Here is an 18,287-nt window from a genome sequence, read left to right on the forward strand (position 1 = left end):
TGGGTTTAGCCTTTAGCCTTTAGCGTAGGACAGTCAGCGATTAGGTGGCCTGGCAACCGACAATAAAAACATTCCCTCTCTACTTTGCTAGGTCCCCTAGTGGAGGGCTGGGCAGCAGGAGCACGAGAAGTTCTGACCGCTTGTGAGTTACTCGTTCTGATTCCATGGGTAGGCATGCTAGGGTAAAACACGGTTTTGTGGGTCAAAGCATACTCATCTGCCATAACCGCTGCCTTTGCCATTGTTGCTACCTTCTGTTCATTCAGGTGAACAACAATGTCGTCTGGGAGGTGATTTTTAAAGTCCTCCAGTAACATCAACTCCCTAAGGGTAGCGTATGTGGAGGCTTTGCTAGCAACACACCAGCGATCGAACAGAGACTCTTTATCCCTAGCAAACTCTACAAATGTTTTATTACTGCTTTTCCTATGGTTCCGGAAGCGCTGCCTGTAGGCCTCTGGAATCAATTCGTAAGCTCTAAGAACAGCAGCTTTCACCAGGTCATACTGTCCACGTTCGTCTCCACAGAGACGCCACAACTTCCTGTGCCTTCCCTGTCAGCTTGCACTGAAGTAGCAAAGGCCAGACCTCCTTAGGCCAGTGAAGCGCCCCTGCTACTCGCTCGAAGGCGGAGAAATAGGAGTCCACCTCTGACTCACGGAATGGAGGTACGATAGCTATGTTTTTCTCAACATCAAAAAGTTCCCCTCTACCCACTGGTGAGGAGGAGGATACACCAGCAGCTAGCTCCAGCTGCCGTATTTGTATCTTAACCTCAGTCTCTGCCTGTAACTCCATTTTCCTTATCTCTTTGCTGGTTTCCAGTTCCAGCCTCTTAATATCATAATCCTGTTGTCTCCTTTCTGCCTTATCCCTAAGGTCAGCTTCGAGACGGGCTACACGAAGCCGGAGCCTAGCGGTCTCCACCGACCTACCAGACTCTTCAGGAGACGGCTGAAACTTGGGCAGGGTTAGAGGCACCCGGGACTCAACCCCCACACCAGCCTCCGGCCGTATAGGCGAGGTGCCCGGCGGAACCTCCACCCTTTCCAACCCTTCCTCCTCCTTGTCCTCCTCTTCCTCTTGTGAGGAAACACCTTGAGCCTTGAGCCAATAAATGCTGTGATATGGTTGCAACTATTACGGCCTTGAGTGATTGTTTGGTTGTTTTGATGCCATAATTTTCCGCGACAGCCAACAGGTCTACTTTAGTAAGCTTCTCCAGCTCCTCAAGAGAAGGGTCCGCAATAAACAAATCGACTGCCCCTGACGCCATGCTGTACGCCAAGAGTCCACTAACTACATAAACAAAGACACACCCAATACAAACACCAAACTGAACAATCAGGAACATGTACACAAAAAACCACAACAAGCCAGTCCTCACACACACCCGTACCACACTACAAAGATACCGACCACAGGGACACCCAAGCAGCAGAGCGAGGATCCCGGACGAGCCCCCACTTGTTACGTTCTGCCTCCCCAGGAGGGGAGTGGGATCCACGCCACTGCTTGACGGCGCCCTGTGGCCAATAAACAGCGCGTGGTGTTGAAGGTGCAAGAAACAGACTGGGGCTTGAAGTTGGGGTTAACAGGCTTGTTTTTATTTATAGCACTGTTAACAGGGGAAATGAGGAGAGCTGGCGGTACCAAAGCAACGACCAATGCTTCCCACCCCCTTACCTGTCCTATCTCCCAACAAAACCACACTCTAACTGGCACACTACCAAGGCGCCCTAACAAAACTTACATTGGGTGGCCCAGCCAGGTGTAGCTAGTGTTGTTGAGGTTTTCCAGAGCATCCTTTGCCTCCTCTGCACTCTCAAACTCTACAAAAGCAAAGCCTTTAGGTCTGCCATCTCTCTGTGGAATCCTAATAGAAACAGCTTTCTCAAAAGCAGCTTGGAGGGCTTCCTCTGTGGCAGTGAACAATAGATTATTCACCACCAGTGTTTTACTGGCTGCTCCGGCACCTTGTGACATGGACCCTTTCTGACCCTGACTCTTATCACCAACATAGTCAACCATGATGGATCTCCCCTGCACATCAGCTCCCTGAGCCCCCTCCAGCATCTTCTCTGCATCAGCCTCACTTTTGAACTCAATGTAGGCAATTCCTCTATTAGAACCGTTCTGGCCTGGTGGTAACCTGACGTCAACTACATTTTCAAAGACTTCCTTCAAGTCATCGATTGTGGCAGAGAAGGGAAGGTTTTTCACAAATAGCGTTCGTGCATCTCTCTCTTTCTTGCCATCCTGAGAGCTGTCCTTGCTTCGGGCCCGGTCCAACTTCAACTCCTGACCCATGAGCTTCTTGCCATTTAGTTCAAGAGCCTTCTGCATGTCCTCCTCAGATGAAAATTCAACATATCCAAATTTCTTGGATCCACCCAACCGCACATCGGCGACCTCAAGGCTGTTCTTGGAAAAGAATTTCCTCAGACCGTCCTTGATTTCGTCAAAGTCTTTGTTGGCGTTTAAGTTTCCAACAAATAGACAGAATCCTTCGCCATCTGGCTTTGCTTTCTTGGCAGCAGGTGTGTCATTCTTGCCCTCTGCCTTCCTCTTTGCAGGAGTCACTGGGGCTTCCTCTTCCTCATCATCATCATCTTCCTCAGATTCTTCCTTATCCTTGACCATGCCAGCTTTCTTGGCCTTTGCTGGCGCAGGAGTGGTGTCCATCTCTTCTTCAGATTCATCTTCGTCTTCATCCTCCTCTTCATCATCCTCCTCAGACTCCTCTTTAGCAGCCTTTGCGGCTTTTTTGGCAGCTGGAGTAGCCTTCTTGGGGGTGGTGGGGCTGTTTCTTCTTCATCGCTGCTTTCCTCCTCACTGGATTCCTCCTCCACTTCTTTGGGGGGTAGAGGGGCCTTTTTCTTCTGAGTCGCCTGCTTGTTTGCTGCCTTTGCAAGTTTCACCATTGTGCTGCTGTGCGTTTCAGTGAAACACAAATAACTGGACGTTTAGGAACAAATAACGAAACAGCTAATGCAAAGACGTGGATCAGCCTACTCGGTGGAACATTGTTACGTTCTGCCTCCCCAGGAGGGGAGTGGGATCCACGCCACTGCTTGACGGCGTCCTGTGGCCAATAAACAGCGTGTGGTGTTGAAGGTGCAAGAAAACAGACTGGGGCTTGAAGTTGGGGTTAACAGGCTTGTTTTTATTTATATCGCTGTTAACAGGGGAAATGAGGAGAGCTGGCGGTACCAAAGCAACGAAAAGAACAAAATGCTTCCCATCCCCTTACCTGTCAACAACCTAACTGGCACACTACCAAGGCGCCCTAACAAAACTTACATGGGTGGCCCAGCCAGGTGTAGCTAGTGTTGTTAGACAGGGGAGTAACACTACGTGCAGGTATGTAAACTCCGGAGCAGGACTAAACTACTCCTCACCCCCCCCCCCCCCCCCCTGTAATAAAGATAACAAATAAACAAAGAACACGTATTAATTTCATACACAGTTATACCAAATCACTGGGAATACAAATGTTATACCGTCCACCAGCACTCACGTATACACAACCAGAGTGCCACCCACACAGGTGAAACAAACACAGGGGTACATATACTGACAGAAGGGCATGATGGGATTGGAGATGAGTGAAAACAGCTGAACCGGGTACGAGCGGGGGTGGAGTCAAGATGAATGGAGATCATGGATGATCAGTACCACCTGTATGCACACACACACAAAACAGAACACACCCACCAACCGATACACAGAACAGGGGACGTATCACCGCCCCGTATATATAGTAGGGGTGGTGGCATCCTAGTGGTTACAAATTAGACGACCGGCCTGTGTCACAGTAGTTTTTTGTTTATTAAAGGTTTACAGACAAATAAAACCTATGACATGAATTGGGACAAAACAGTAAAGACGTGAGAAGCACGCAGAATACATTTAAAGTTCACACAGAATCACTACACCTTTGCAGTACATGCTCTTTACCAATACTGAAGTGAAACCAAATTGTTAAATAGCTAACCAAAGCATCAAGGGAGAGCAAATGAGAAAACAACTCTTCTTTCTCTGTTTCCATTAGTAAGAACACTCATTTTAGTGAAGAGAAATTATTAATAATTTATTATTATTGAGTTGCTCAAACAATGTCTTCTTCCATGCTACTTTTTTATCCTTGAAACCGCTCTCTGTTGAAGAACACTCAACCAAGACAACCCCAAAGAGAAGCACTTATGAACTGAAACATCATCAGTGTCCCAGTTTGAGAGGCAACCTTTACCTTCGGTTTTGGTGTGTAGTATTTGTCATGATCAACCGCCCCAACAAGTAGCACTTACTGAATTCAAACACAAGCCAATGCTCAAGTTGAGGCAACATTTAAGACTTCCAGTGAGCTGTGATGAGTTCACCTGTAGTGCAGCTGGATCCCTGGTCGCATCCTCTGTGTTGTGTCCTCGAAGCCGTGAAACTTGTGTTTCTTCCCCTGATTTACCCATCTAAATACTCAATCCAACCAAGTCACATAAACTCCACCTACTATTTGATGGAGTTTCAATGGTCTAGACCGTGTAAGTAGACAATGGAATAATGAAGAGGCAACCGTTATCTTAAATGAATGCATACCATTAGCATTTCATAAGTGGTCAATCACTGCAATCGTTCGGCATTGTGCAACTCTTTGCTACTTGGTGGCCATCAGTTGCGGCTCGATCAACAGTACTTTGAAGCAATGCAAACTCTGGAAGGCACCTTCTACCATGAGGTCCCATGGTGACTTGTGAAGTAAAAGACAACTGACCTGAAGATAAATCCCATGCAATATTAGGACTTAAGATTTAGACAAGATTCAGGCAAGACATTTTAAATGAAACACAACTCCAACACACAATAGTCAGAGATCAACAAAACTACCCCAACAAAAAGCACTTACTGTATTAAGAACCAAAGTGAGTGTTTTTGTAAGGGTAATCATGAAGACCAAATGTGGACACAGAGTGGAGTATTGCACTTCATTCAGTTCCATCTGATTCAAATCACTAAGACAACCCCAAAGAGAAGCACTTATGAACACAATCATCACCAGTGGCTCTATTTGAAGTTATCTGAGAGTTATTGCTCAAACAATGTCTTCTTCTTCCATGCTACTTTTTTATCCTTGAAACCGCTCTCTGTTGAAGAACACTCAACCAAGACAACCCAAAGAGAAGCACTTATGAACTGAAACATCATCAGTGTCCCAGTTTGAGGTTATCTGAATTGGATTTCATTGACCTTTACCTTCGGTTTTGGTGTGTAGTATTTGTCATGATCAACCGCCCCAACAAGTAGCACTTACTGAATTCAAACACAAGCCAATGCTCAAGTTGAGGCAACATTTAAGACTTCCAGTGAGCTGTGATGAGTTCACCTGTAGTGCAGCTGGATCCCTGGTCGCATCCTCTGTGTTGTGTCCTCGAAGCCGTGAAACTTGTGTTTCTTCCCCTGATTTACCCATCTTAAATACTCAATCCAACCAAGTCACATAAACTCCACCTACTATTTGATGGATGTAACACTGTGGGTGCAAGGGCTCCGGACAAAGGCAGCGAGAGTGCAGGTTCAATATGTTTTTATTGTGTCTTTTGAGGGTTTTTCCGCTCTTCCAGCTCGCTCGTCTCTCTCTCTCTCGCCACCTCCCTGCAGCTTATATGGGGACACAATTGATTATTATTTCCCCCCAGCTGAGGCTCATTGCCTCCACCTGGCGCCGTTCCCGGAACCACTCCCCCTCTCTTCTCCCCTGCAGCCGAGCCAAAACCACGCCCGCCACCACATACCCCCACCGCCCGACTTAGGCCGGGGAGCCGTCCGGCCTAGCCCACTCCCCCCCCCCTCCCTCGAGAGGGCGGGAGAGGAAGTCCGCCACGACCATCTGCGCTCCCGGCCTATGGACCACCTTGAAGTTAAAAGGCTGTAGAGCCAGATACCACCGAGTGATCCGGGCGTTAGTATCCTTCATGCGGTGGAGCCATTGGAGCGGGGCGTGGTTCGAACAGAGGGTGAACGAGCGTCCCAGGAGGTAGTAGCGCAGGGAGCCCACCGCCCACCGGATGGCCAGGCACTCCTTCTCCACCGTGCTGTACCTGGCCTCTCTTTCCGACCGTTTCCGGCTGATGTAAACCACGGGGCGGTCGACCCCCTCCACCTCCTGGGACAAAACGGCCCCCAGCCCCCTGTCCGACGCGTCGGTCTGCAGAGTAAAGGGGAGAGAGAAGTTAGGTGTGTGGAGGAGCGGTTCCCCACAGAGAGTCCGTTTTACCTTCTCAAACGCCCGCTGGCACTGCTCCGACCACTGGACCGGATCTGACGCACCTTTCCGGGTCAGGTCGGTCAAGGGGCTGGTGAGGTCCGCGAAGCCGGGGATGAACCGCCTGTAATACCCCGCCAGCCCCAAAAACCGCCTCACCTCTTTTTTCGTCTTGGGACGCGGGCAGGCCGCAATAGCTGCTGTCTTGTCTACCTGAGGGCGCACCTGCCCGCCCCCCAAGTGGTACCCCAGATACCGTACCTCCCTCCGTCCAACTGCACACTTCCCCGGGTTGGCGGTGAGCCCGGCCCGCCTCAGCGACTCCAGCACTGCACCCACCCGCCGCACATGCTCCACCCAGGTGGTGCTGTGGATGATGACATCATCCAGGTAGGCGGCCGCATACGCGGCGTGTGGACGCAGCACCCGGTCCATGAGGCGCTGGAACGTGGCCGGGGCCCCAAACAAGCCAAAGGGAAGCATGGTAAATTGGTACAAACCATACGGAGTGGAGAAAGCTGTTTTCTCTTTGGACTCTGGCGACAGGGGAATCTGCCAGTAGCCCTTAGTTAAACCCAGGGTCGTAAAAAAACGTGCAGTGCCCAGCCGGTCCAGGAGTTCGTCGACCCGGGGCATTGGGTAGGCATCAAATCGTGACACGTCATTCACCCTGCGATAGTCCACACAGAACCGTACAGCCCCATCCTTCTTAGCCACCAGAACGATGGGGCTACACCAGGCACTGTTGGACTCTTCTATTACCCCCATCTCCAACATAGCCGCTAATTCCTCCCGAACCACTTTTCTTTTGTGTTCGGGCATCCTGTAGGGTCGTGACCTTACCGTCACCCCTGGGGGAGTCTCGATGTGGTGAACTATCAGGTTGGTCCGGCCTGGCAGGGGGGAGAACACGTCAGCAAACCGCTTCTGCAACTGGGCAATGTCTGTCCTCTGGTCCTCAGAGAGATGGTCCTCCCACGGGAGCGGGGTGGGATTGGCCGCTTTTGGCACCTCCGGCCCAAGGTCCTCTCGTTCTGATACTGAGGAAACCATAGAAGGCTTTGAGGAGGTTCAGGTGGTATATTTGTGTATCACCGCCCCTGTCAGACCGCACCACCTCATAATCAACATCCCCCACCCGGCGTGTGACCTCGAAGGGCCCTTGCCACTTAGCCAGGAGTTTAGAGCTGGAAGAAGGAAGTAATACAAGTACCTTTTCTCCCGGTGTGAATTGTCTCAGCCTCGCTCCTCTGTTGTACAGCCGTTGTTGCCGTTCCTGGGCCCGGAGCAAATTCTCACGTGACGTCCTACCCAGTGTGTGGAGCTTTGCTCTCAGGTCCAGGACGTACTGGATCTCATTCTTGCCGGGGCTCGGACCTTCCTCCCAGTTTTCCTTAATGAGGTCCAGCACCCCCCTCGGTGTCCTGCCAAACAAAAGTTCAAAGGGAGAAAATCCCGTGGAGGCCTGGGGGACCTCCCGGACTGCAAACAACAGAGGATCAAGCCATTTGTCCCAATTACGTTCATCGTCTCTAATAAATTTACGGATCATGGACTTCAGTGTCTTATTCATACGTTCCACCAGCCCGTCTGTCTGCGGGTGGTACACACTAGTACGAATGGACTTAATGCCCAGTAACCCGTAAAGTTCTCTCAGTGTACGTGACATGAACGATGTGCCCTGGTCAGTCAGAATCTCTTTCGGGATTCCGACCCGGGAGATGACCTGAAACAGAGCCTGCGCGACACTCTTCGCCGAGATGTTGCGCAATGGCACTGCCTCCGGATATCGGGTTGCGTAATCCATGAGGACTAACACAAAGCGATATCCGCGTGCGCTCCGGTGAAATGGCCCGATGAGCTCCATCCCGATGCGTTCAAACGGAACCTCAACCAAGGGTAGAGGACGTAACGGCGCCCTCGGGATGGCCGGGTGATTAACCAACTGACACTCCGGGCAGGACGCACACCAGCGGCGCGCGTCCCCCCGGATGCCTGGCCAATAAAATCGGGTCATTATCCGGTCTAGTGTTTTCTCATACCCCATGTGACCCGCCATCGGGTTATAATGAGCCGCATGGAAAATAGTTTCCCGGCGGCTTTTCGGCACCAGCAACTGGGTGTTTTCCTGTCCCGTCCGAGTGTCACGACTCACTCGATATAGTCTATCCCTAATCAATGAAAAGTGCGGATATGACCGCGCTGCGTCAGGGCGCACCCATTGACCATCAATTCTTATCACTTGGTCGAAGGCTGAGCGTAGAGTGTCGTCCCGAGACTGCTCGAGTGGAAAATCTTCCATGGAGCGGAATTCGGGAACCGCCGGAGTCTCCCCGGGAGGCTCCACCGGTTCCCCCTCTCCCCCGGCGGCGTCGGACGACCTCGCGTCACCGCTGAGCACAGCACACATATCGCATGTCCCTGTCGGCCGTGAACGCACCCCGGCAGTCCGCCCCATTAGCTTGTTAAACCCCGGCCAATCTGTACCCAAAATTACGGGCTGCGTCAGGCGGGAGCTAACCGCAACCTTCACGCTATGCTTTTTCCCCATATACCTAAGCTCCACGGACACTACGGGGTACTCGTGAATATCCCCATGCACACACCTTATCCTCACCCGTGATGCCTCTACCAATGCCCCGGGCCGAACCAGGTTCTGGTGTATCATGGACTGCGTACAGCCCGAATCCACCATCGCCTGGCGTGTACCCCCCTGGATTCTTACCGGAACGCGGTACGTCGCTCCCGGGCCGGGGGAGGGTGCTGGAGCGCCGGCCACCCGGATCACCTGTCCCACTTCCATCAGCGGGCACTCCCTCCGAAGGTGTCCGGGCCGCCTGCACCTCCAACATTCCTGCCCTGACGCTTGAGAACCCCCCTGTGGGTCGGGAAGGGTGCCGGTGCTTGCTGCAGTCGGCGAGTAGCGGGCTGGGTGGAAAAGTGCCCGTTGTGGGGCCGGTATGGGTCGCTCTGCTGGCTGCTGCTGCTGCTGGCTCTGCCTCCGTGTTGTGGGTGCTGGTCGGGTGGAGGGCGGCTCGCCCCCCCGGTCCCTCTGCCCGCCGGGGTGCACCGCCAGGTGGTCCTCCGCCAGGGTGGTGGCCGCTTCCAGCGTTGGCGGGCGGTGATACTGGACCCACGCTGCCGTCCGGGCTGGAAGCCCCTCCACGAACTGTTCCAGTATCACCTTATCCATCACGGCCTGCCCCCCTCCGGCACTGTTCGGCAGCAGCCATCTGGCCGCGGCGTCTTTAAGCCGCTGCCCGTAGGCAAACGGGCAGTCTTCCGGCCCCAACCTGGCCGCCCGAAACCGCCGTCGGTGGTCCTCGGGCAGCAGCCCCAGTCTGTCCACTACGGCCTTACGCACGGCCGCATAGTCCCGTCGGGCCGGCGGTGGCAGTCCCATGGCCGCCGTCTGTGCCTCTCCTGTCAGGAGAGGTAGGAGCCTGATCGGCCATTCCTCCGCCGCCCATTCACATGCTTCCGCCATCGCCTCGAAGGCCTCCAGGAACGCCTGGGCATCGTCGTCCGCCGTCATGCGGTGGAGCGTCAGGCCGGCTAGTGGAGTGGGCCTGGGTGCTGGGTGCCTGGCCGCCAGTTGCTCCAGTGCTTGAGCCTGTCTCCCCAGCTGGGCCTGGAGTGCTCCCAGGAATTTTCGATTCGCCTCAGCCTGGTCGCGCTGGATGGCCGCCAGCTCGCCAATAATCTGGCCCAGCGCCATAATTGGCTGGGCCGGTATTTCTCGCTGGCGCTCGTTGTCTGCCATCGCCCGTCACCCGCCGAGTTGGGCGCCACTGTAACGCTGTGGGTGCAAGGGCTCCGGACAAAGGCAGCGAGAGTGGAGGTTCAATATGTTTTTATTGTGTCTTTTGAGGGTTTTTCCGCTCTTCCAGCTCGTGAGGCGTCCTGCTCGCTCGTCTCTCTCTCGCTCGCCACCTCCCTGCAGCTTATATGGGGACACAATTGATTATTATTTCCCCCCAGCTGAGGCTCATTGCCTCCACCTGGCGCCAATCCCGGAACCACTCCCCCTCTCTTCTCCCCTGCAGCCGAGCCAAAACCACGCCCGCCACCACAATGGAGTTTCAATGGTCTAGACCGTGTAAGTAGACAATGGAATAATGAAGAGGCAACCGTTATCTTAAATGAATGCATACCATTAGCATTTCATAAGTGGTCAATCACTGCAATCGTTCGGCATTGTGCAACTCTTTGCTACCTGGTGGCCATCAGTTGCGGCTCGATCAGAAGTACTTTGAAGCAATGCAAACTCTGGAAGGCACCTTCTACCATGAGGTCCCACGGTGACTTGTGAAGACAACTGACCTGAAGATAAATCCCATGTAAAATTAAGGACTTAAGATTTAGACAAGATTCAGGCAAGACATTTTAAATGAAACACAACTCCAACACACAATAGTCAGAGATCAACAAAACTACCCCAGCAAAAAGCACTTACTGTATTAAGAACCAAAGTGAGTGTTTTTGTAAGGGTAATCATGAAGACCAAATGTGGACACAGAGAGGAGTATTGCACTTCATTCAGTTCCATCTGATTCAAATCACTAAGACAACCCCAAAGAGAAGCACTTATGAACACAATCATCACCAGTGGCTCTATTTGAAGTTATCTGAGAGTTATTGCTCAAACAATGTCTTCTTCTTCCATGCTACTTTTTTATCCTTGAAACCGCTCTCTGTTGAAGAACACTCAACCAAGACAACCCCAAAGAGAAGCACTTATGAACTGAAACATCATCAGTGTCCCAGTTTGAGGTTATCTGAATTGGATTTCATTGACCTTTACCTTCGGTTTTGGTGTGTAGTATTTGTCATGATCAACCGCCCCAACAAGTAGCACTTACTGAATTCAAACACAAGCTAATGCTCAAGTTGAGGCAACAATTAAGACTTCCAGTGAGCTGTGATGAGTTCACCTGTAGTGCAGCTGGATCCCTGGTCGCATCCTCTGTGTTGTGTCCTCGAAACTTGTGTTTCTTCCCCTGATTTACCCATCTTAAATACTCAATCCAACCAAGTCACATACACTCCACCTACTATTTGATGGAGTTTCAATGGTCTAGACCGTGTAAGTAGACAATGGAATAATGAAGAGGCAACCGTTATCTTAAATGAATGCATACCATTAGCATTTCATAAGTGGTCAATCACTGCAATCGTTCGGCATTGTGCAACTCTTTGCTACCTGGTGGCCATCAGTTGCGGCTCGATCAACAGTACTTTGAAGCAATGCAAACTCTGGAAGGCACCTTCTACCATGAGGTCCCATGGTGACTTGTGAAGTAAAAGACAACTGACCTGAAGATAAATCCCATGCAAAATTAAGGACTTAAGATTTAGACAAGATTCAGGCAAGACATTTTAAATGAAACACAACTCCAACACACAATAGTCAGAGATCAACAAAACTACCCCAACAAAAAGCACTTACTGTATTAAGAACCAAAGTGAGTGTTTTTGTAAGGGTAATCATGAAGACCAAATGTGGACACAGAGAGGAGTATTGCACTTCATTCAGTTCCATCTGATTCAAATCACTAAAGACAAACCCAAAGAGAAGCACTTATGAACACAATCATCACCAGTGGCTCTATTTGAAGTTATCTGAGAGTTATTGCTCAAACAATGTCTTCTTCTTCCATGCTACTTTTTTATCCTTGAAACCGCTCTCTGTTGAAGAACACTCAACCAAGACAACCCCAAAGAGAAGCACTTATGAACTGAAACATCATCAGTGTCCCAGTTTGAGGTTATCTGAATTGGATTTTATTGAAGCCAATGCTCAAGTTGAGGCAACATTTAAGACTTCCAGTGAGCTGTGATGAGTTCACCTGTAGTGCAGCTGGATCCCTCGTCGCATCCTCTGTGTTGTGTCCTCGAAGCCGTGAAACTTGTGTTTCTTCCCCTGATTTACCCATCTTAAATACTCAATCCAACCAAGTCACATACACTCCACCTACTATTTCATGGAGTTTCAATGGTCTAGACCGTGTAAGTAGACAATGGAATAATGAAGAGGCAACCGTTATCTTAAATGAATGCATACCATTAGCATTTCATAAGTGGTCAATCACTGCAATCGTTCGGCATTGTGCAACTCTTTGCTACCTGGTGGCCATCAGTTGCGGCTCGATCAACAGTACTTTGAAGCAATGCAAACTCTGGAAGGCACCTTCTACCATGAGGTCCCACTGTGACTTGTGAAGACAACTGACCTGAAGATAAATCCCATGTAAAATTAAGGACTTAAGATTTAGACAAGATTCAGGCAAGACATTTTAAATGAAACACAACTCCAACACACAATAGTCAGAGATCAACAAAACTACCCCAACAAAAAGCACTTACTGTATTAAGAACCAAAGTGAGTGTTTTTGTAAGGGTAATCATGAAGACCAAATGTGGACACAGAGAGGAGTATTGCACTTCATTCAGTTCCATCTGATTCAAATCACTAAGACAACCCCAAAGAGAAGCACTTATGAACACAATCATCACCAGTGGCTCTATTTGAAGTTATCTGAGAGTTATTGCTCAAACAATGTCTTCTTCTTCCATGCTACTTTTTTATCCTTGAAACCGCTCTCTGTTGAAGAACACTCAACCAAGACAACCCCAAAGAGAAGCACTTATGAACTGAAACATCATCAGTGTCCCAGTTTGAGGTTATCTGAATTGGATTTCATTGACCTTTACCTTCGGTTTTGGTGTGTAGTATTTGTCATGATCAACCGCCCCAACAAGTAGCACTTACTGAATTCAAACACAAGCTAATGCTCAAGTTGAGGCAACAATTAAGACTTCCAGTGAGCTGTGATGAGTTCACCTGTAGTGCAGCTGGATCCCTGGTCGCATCCTCTGTGTTGTGTCCTCGAAACTTGTGTTTCTTCCCCTGATTTACCCATCTTAAATACTCAATCCAACCAAGTCACATACACTCCACCTACTATTTGATGGAGTTTCAATGGTCTAGACCGTGTAAGTAGACAATGGAATAATGAAGAGGCAACCGTTATCTTAAATGAATGCATACCATTAGCATTTCATAAGTGGTCAATCACTGCAATCGTTCGGCATTGTGCAACTCTTTGCTACCTGGTGGCCATCAGTTGCGGCTCGATCAACAGTACTTTGAAGCAATGCAAACTCTGGAAGGCACCTTCTACCATGAGGTCCCATGGTGACTTGTGAAGTAAAAGACAACTGACCTGAAGATAAATCCCATGCAAAATTAAGGACTTAAGATTTAGACAAGATTCAGGCAAGACATTTTAAATGAAACACAACTCCAACACACAATAGTCAGAGATCAACAAAACTACCCCAACAAAAAGCACTTACTGTATTAAGAACCAAAGTGAGTGTTTTTGTAAGGGTAATCATGAAGACCAAATGTGGACACAGAGAGGAGTATTGCACTTCATTCAGTTCCATCTGATTCAAATCACTAAAGACAAACCCAAAGAGAAGCACTTATGAACACAATCATCACCAGTGGCTCTATTTGAAGTTATCTGAGAGTTATTGCTCAAACAATGTCTTCTTCTTCCATGCTACTTTTTTATCCTTGAAACCGCTCTCTGTTGAAGAACACTCAACCAAGACAACCCCAAAGAGAAGCACTTATGAACTGAAACATCATCAGTGTCCCAGTTTGAGGTTATCTGAATTGGATTTCATTGAAGCCAATGCTCAAGTTGAGGCAACATTTAAGACTTCCAGTGAGCTGTGATGAGTTCACCTGTAGTGCAGCTGGATCCCTCGTCGCATCCTCTGTGTTGTGTCCTCGAAGCCGTGAAACTTGTGTTTCTTCCCCTGATTTACCCATCTTAAATACTCAATCCAACCAAGTCACGTACACTCCACCTACTATTTCATGGAGTTTCAATGGTCTAGACCGTGTAAGTAGACAATGGAATAATGAAGAGGCAACCGTTATCTTAAATGAATGCATACCATTAGCATTTCATAAGTGGTCAATCACTGCAATCGTTCGGCATTGTGCAACTCTTTGCTACCTGGTGGCCATCAGTTGCGGCTCGATCAACAGTACTTTGAAGCAATGCAAACTCTGGAAGGCACCTTCTACCATGAGGTCCCACGGTGACTTGTGAAGACAACTGACCTGAAGATAAATCCCATGTAAAATTAAGGACTTAAGATTTAGACAAGATTCAGGCAAGACATTTTAAATGAAACACAACTCCAACACACAATAGTCAGAGATCAACAAAACTACCCCAACAAAAAGCACTTACTGTATTAAGAACCAAAGTGAGTGTTTTTGTAAGGGTAATCATGAAGACCAAATGTGGACACAGAGAGGAGTATTGCACTTCATTCAGTTCCATCTGATTCAAATCACTAAGACAACCCCAAAGAGAAGCACTTATGAACACAATCATCACCAGTGGCTCTATTTGAAGTTATCTGAGAGTTATTGCTCAAACAATGTCTTCTTCTTCCATGCTACTTTTTTATCCTTGAAACCGCTCTCTGTTGAAGAACACTCAACCAAGACAACCCCAAAGAGAAGCACTTATGAACTGAAACATCATCAGTGTCCCAGTTTGAGGTTATCTGAATTGGATTTCATTGACCTTTACCTTCGGTTTTGGTGTGTAGTATTTGTCATGATCAACCGCCCCAACAAGTAGCACTTACTGAATTCAAACACAAGCCAATGCTCAAGTTGAGGCAACATTTAAGACTTCCAGTGAGCTGTGATGAGTTCACCTGTAGTGCAGCTGGATCCCTCGTCGCATCTTCTGTGTTGTGTCCTCGAAGGCGTGAAACTTGTGTTTCTTCCACTGAATTTACCCATCTTAAATACTCAATCCAACCAAGTCACATAAACTACACCTACTATTTGATGGAGTTTCAATGGTCTAGACCGTGTAAGTAGACAATGGAATAATGAAGAGGCAACCGTTATCTTAAATGAATGCATACCATTAGCATTTCATAAGTGGTTAATCACTGCAATCGTTCGGCATTGTGCAACTCTTTGCTACTTGGTGGCCATCAGTTGCAGCTCGATCAACAGTACTTTGAAGCAATGCAAACTCTGGAAGGCACCTTCTACCATGAGGTCCCACGGTGACTTGTGAAGTAAAAGACAACTGACCTGAAGATAAATCCCATGCAAAATTAAGGACTTAAGATTTAGACAAGATTCAGGCAAGATATTTTAAATGAAACACAACTCCAACACACAGTAGTCAGAGATCAACAAAACTACCCCAACAAAAAGCACTTACTGTATTAAGAACCAAAGTGAGTGTTTTTGTAAGGGTAATCATGAAGACCAAATGTGGACACAGAGAGGAGTATTGCACTTCATTTAGTTCCATCTGATTCAAATCACTAAGACAAACCCAAAGAGAAGCACTTATGAACACAATCATCACCAGTGGCTCTATTTGAAGTTATCTGAGAGTTATTGCTCAAACAATGTCTTCTTCTTCCATGCTACTTTTTTATCCTTGAAACCTATGGGGCGCCGTTTGTAAAATGTTGCACGTTCTAAAATCCTGCGCAGTTTTTGTACATTTAGCGTTATCATATGAATAAAAAAAGCAGGACAATATTTACATATCACTTTTTCAAACATTTAGAGACAAAATCATGTAAATACAACTTTTCCAAGTACAATGTTTGGCAGTAACAAAAAGTTGTTAAATAATATAAATATTAAATGTAAATAGAAGTGTTAAATGTAAATCTAAATGTTAAATCTAAATCTAAATGTTAAATCTACTGTATATGTAAATGTTAAATCAAAATCAAAATGTTAAATCTAAATCTAAACGTTAAATCAATATCTAAATGTTAAATCTAAATCTAAATGTTAAATCTAAATCTAAATGTTAAATCTATATCTAAATGTTAAATCTAAATCTAAATGTTGAGTTGACATGTTAGACTCGAGGATCGAACATTCCCATATTTACGGTAATTGTGTTCCCGTTGTGTAACAACGCATGGAGAAAGCGCGGTATTTTAGTCACTTCATGCTGCAAGGCAAGATGGCCAGTCCTGAATTAGCCCTTGTCATAGAGCGAGCTGTTGCAGCTGGCGTTAGGGCGGCCCTCCAAGACCAACCGACGCCTACACCAGGAACAAGTCTCGTCGCAACAGACACCACATCATTGCCCTCGGTAAGTTCGTAAATACGGTTGTTTTTTAAGGGGGAACGGTAGCTAGCAAGCTAACTATGCTAGCTAGCTAATTCTCCAATTAGCCATGTTGAAGCCCACAAAGCTACCACAGGGATTAATGGCAGGTCTTGACATTAGCACCCGCCAAATGCAGATACATTTCGGCTGCGGCGGGTAAAGCGGTCGCTCCCGTTAGCCACTTTGATGGGTGGAATTCTATATATCTCCGTGTACTTGTTATACGGACTGTCTCGTGTTCAGTGTGTTACGTCTAAGATATTATGTCCCTTAAAATGCTGCCGTAGTGGAAAACGGGTGGTTATAGGCAAAAGGGTGTTGGTACTGTGTCATGAGTGCATCCTCCACCAGCCCAGAATGCTCTGTTACTTTGGTGGCAGCGATGGTTCATGTGCACCGACTACGGCCCGCCTCGACTAAGTGACGCGTCGGCATCTATGCGCCTCCTCGGTTTAGCTTAGCTCTTTCAGATTAGCTAGTAGGCTGAATCCACTTCTGAGAGCTATGCGCCGCCGGAACCAGGCGTAGAGATGAAGACCCGTTTAACAGCTCATGGCTATTCGGCAGACGGTCGGCCAGCAGAGATCCATATTGACCTGCCTGCTCCGTTTTCTAAAATAATAAACTCATTGTAGGGTTGTCAAGCCTCACGCATTATCCGTGAGACACACGCATTTCAACCACCTCACACGCCACACTTTGATAAGGACACGCCAAACAAGTTGTCCTGCTAACGTTGATGCTGCGCACGTATCATTTTCCCCTCGGCGTACGCTAGTTACTAGGCAACATACAGCGCGAACACACGTGTCCGGTGGATGCTTTTGATGAAACAAGGCGCGTTACATACTTATAGGAGCTTAACATTTAGTGACTGTACATATACAAGTTTTTTCTTGATTTGGCTGTTGCTGATTATTTTAACGGAACTGACGACCCAGTTCATAAATTAGACTAATTAATAAAATGTATGCAATACTGCATACTAAAAATAAAAACTCTACCTAATCAACTAATGACGTGCCTGTGTCGATAGCAAATGTTATTATTTGGAGCACTGCATTAATGTGATGTTTTAATTTCTTTAGGTATCAGCAGTGATTTCATCACAAAGCACAGCGACCACATCACAGAGATCGGTAGGTTTTGAATTCATGAGAGACCTGGTACCAAGCCTGTTATGTTGTTATCGAAACCTTTTGGTTGCGGGGCAGCCCCGATGATGCTTGTTAAAACAGTGTAGAGAGAAAGCCGGTAATTTGGGAAATAGGAAGTATCCTCAATATATATATATATACATACTGCGAGGGTGGGCTTGTTAGGTAAAATTCACCATTTTGTTTTGTTATAGCTACACGCTGAAAATGACAGCTGAAAGCCAACAGAGAGGAGAACACATTTAAAGATTCACAGCAACAACGTGATTGGCTTAAGGAAACCGTGTGTAGAATCTGATTGGTTACTAAAATGTGCACGCCCCCAATCAGCTGTTACTTAATTACAAAGGAGGCGAACAGAGTCAGACCGGTTGTCTTCCTGACTGAACTTGCGCTTAAGCTACATTTCAATCAGGAGAGACTCGTTTAATAGTAAGACAATAATTTATTACACAAGCATAAAATATGAATTGTGCAAGGTCTTTGGCGATTGGACTCCATCATGACGTACTATCCCCGAAGGCAGGGATAGTGAGGTCCAATAATCCCAATCCCCAAAAGACATTTATTTCTACGAATAAGTAAGTAAATAAATGAATAAATAAATAAATACCTTACCCACTGCCGTAGTGAAATTCCTAAGCAAACACCAAAAGTTAGTCATGACAGAAGTTA

The 18,287-nt window shown here is 47.6% G+C and overlaps 1 pseudogene; it reads right to left on the reverse strand.

Annotated features, from left to right (window-relative positions):
• Positions 1-1,295: 1,295 nt before the first annotated feature.
• LOC119229891 (nucleolin-like) lies at positions 1,296-3,028 on the reverse strand (annotated as a pseudogene).
• Positions 3,029-18,287: the final 15,259 nt, after the last annotated feature.

The sequence above is a fragment of the Pungitius pungitius genome, chromosome 8 (assembly GCF_949316345.1).
Source record: "Pungitius pungitius chromosome 8, fPunPun2.1, whole genome shotgun sequence".
NCBI lineage: Eukaryota > Metazoa > Chordata > Actinopteri > Perciformes > Gasterosteidae > Pungitius > Pungitius pungitius.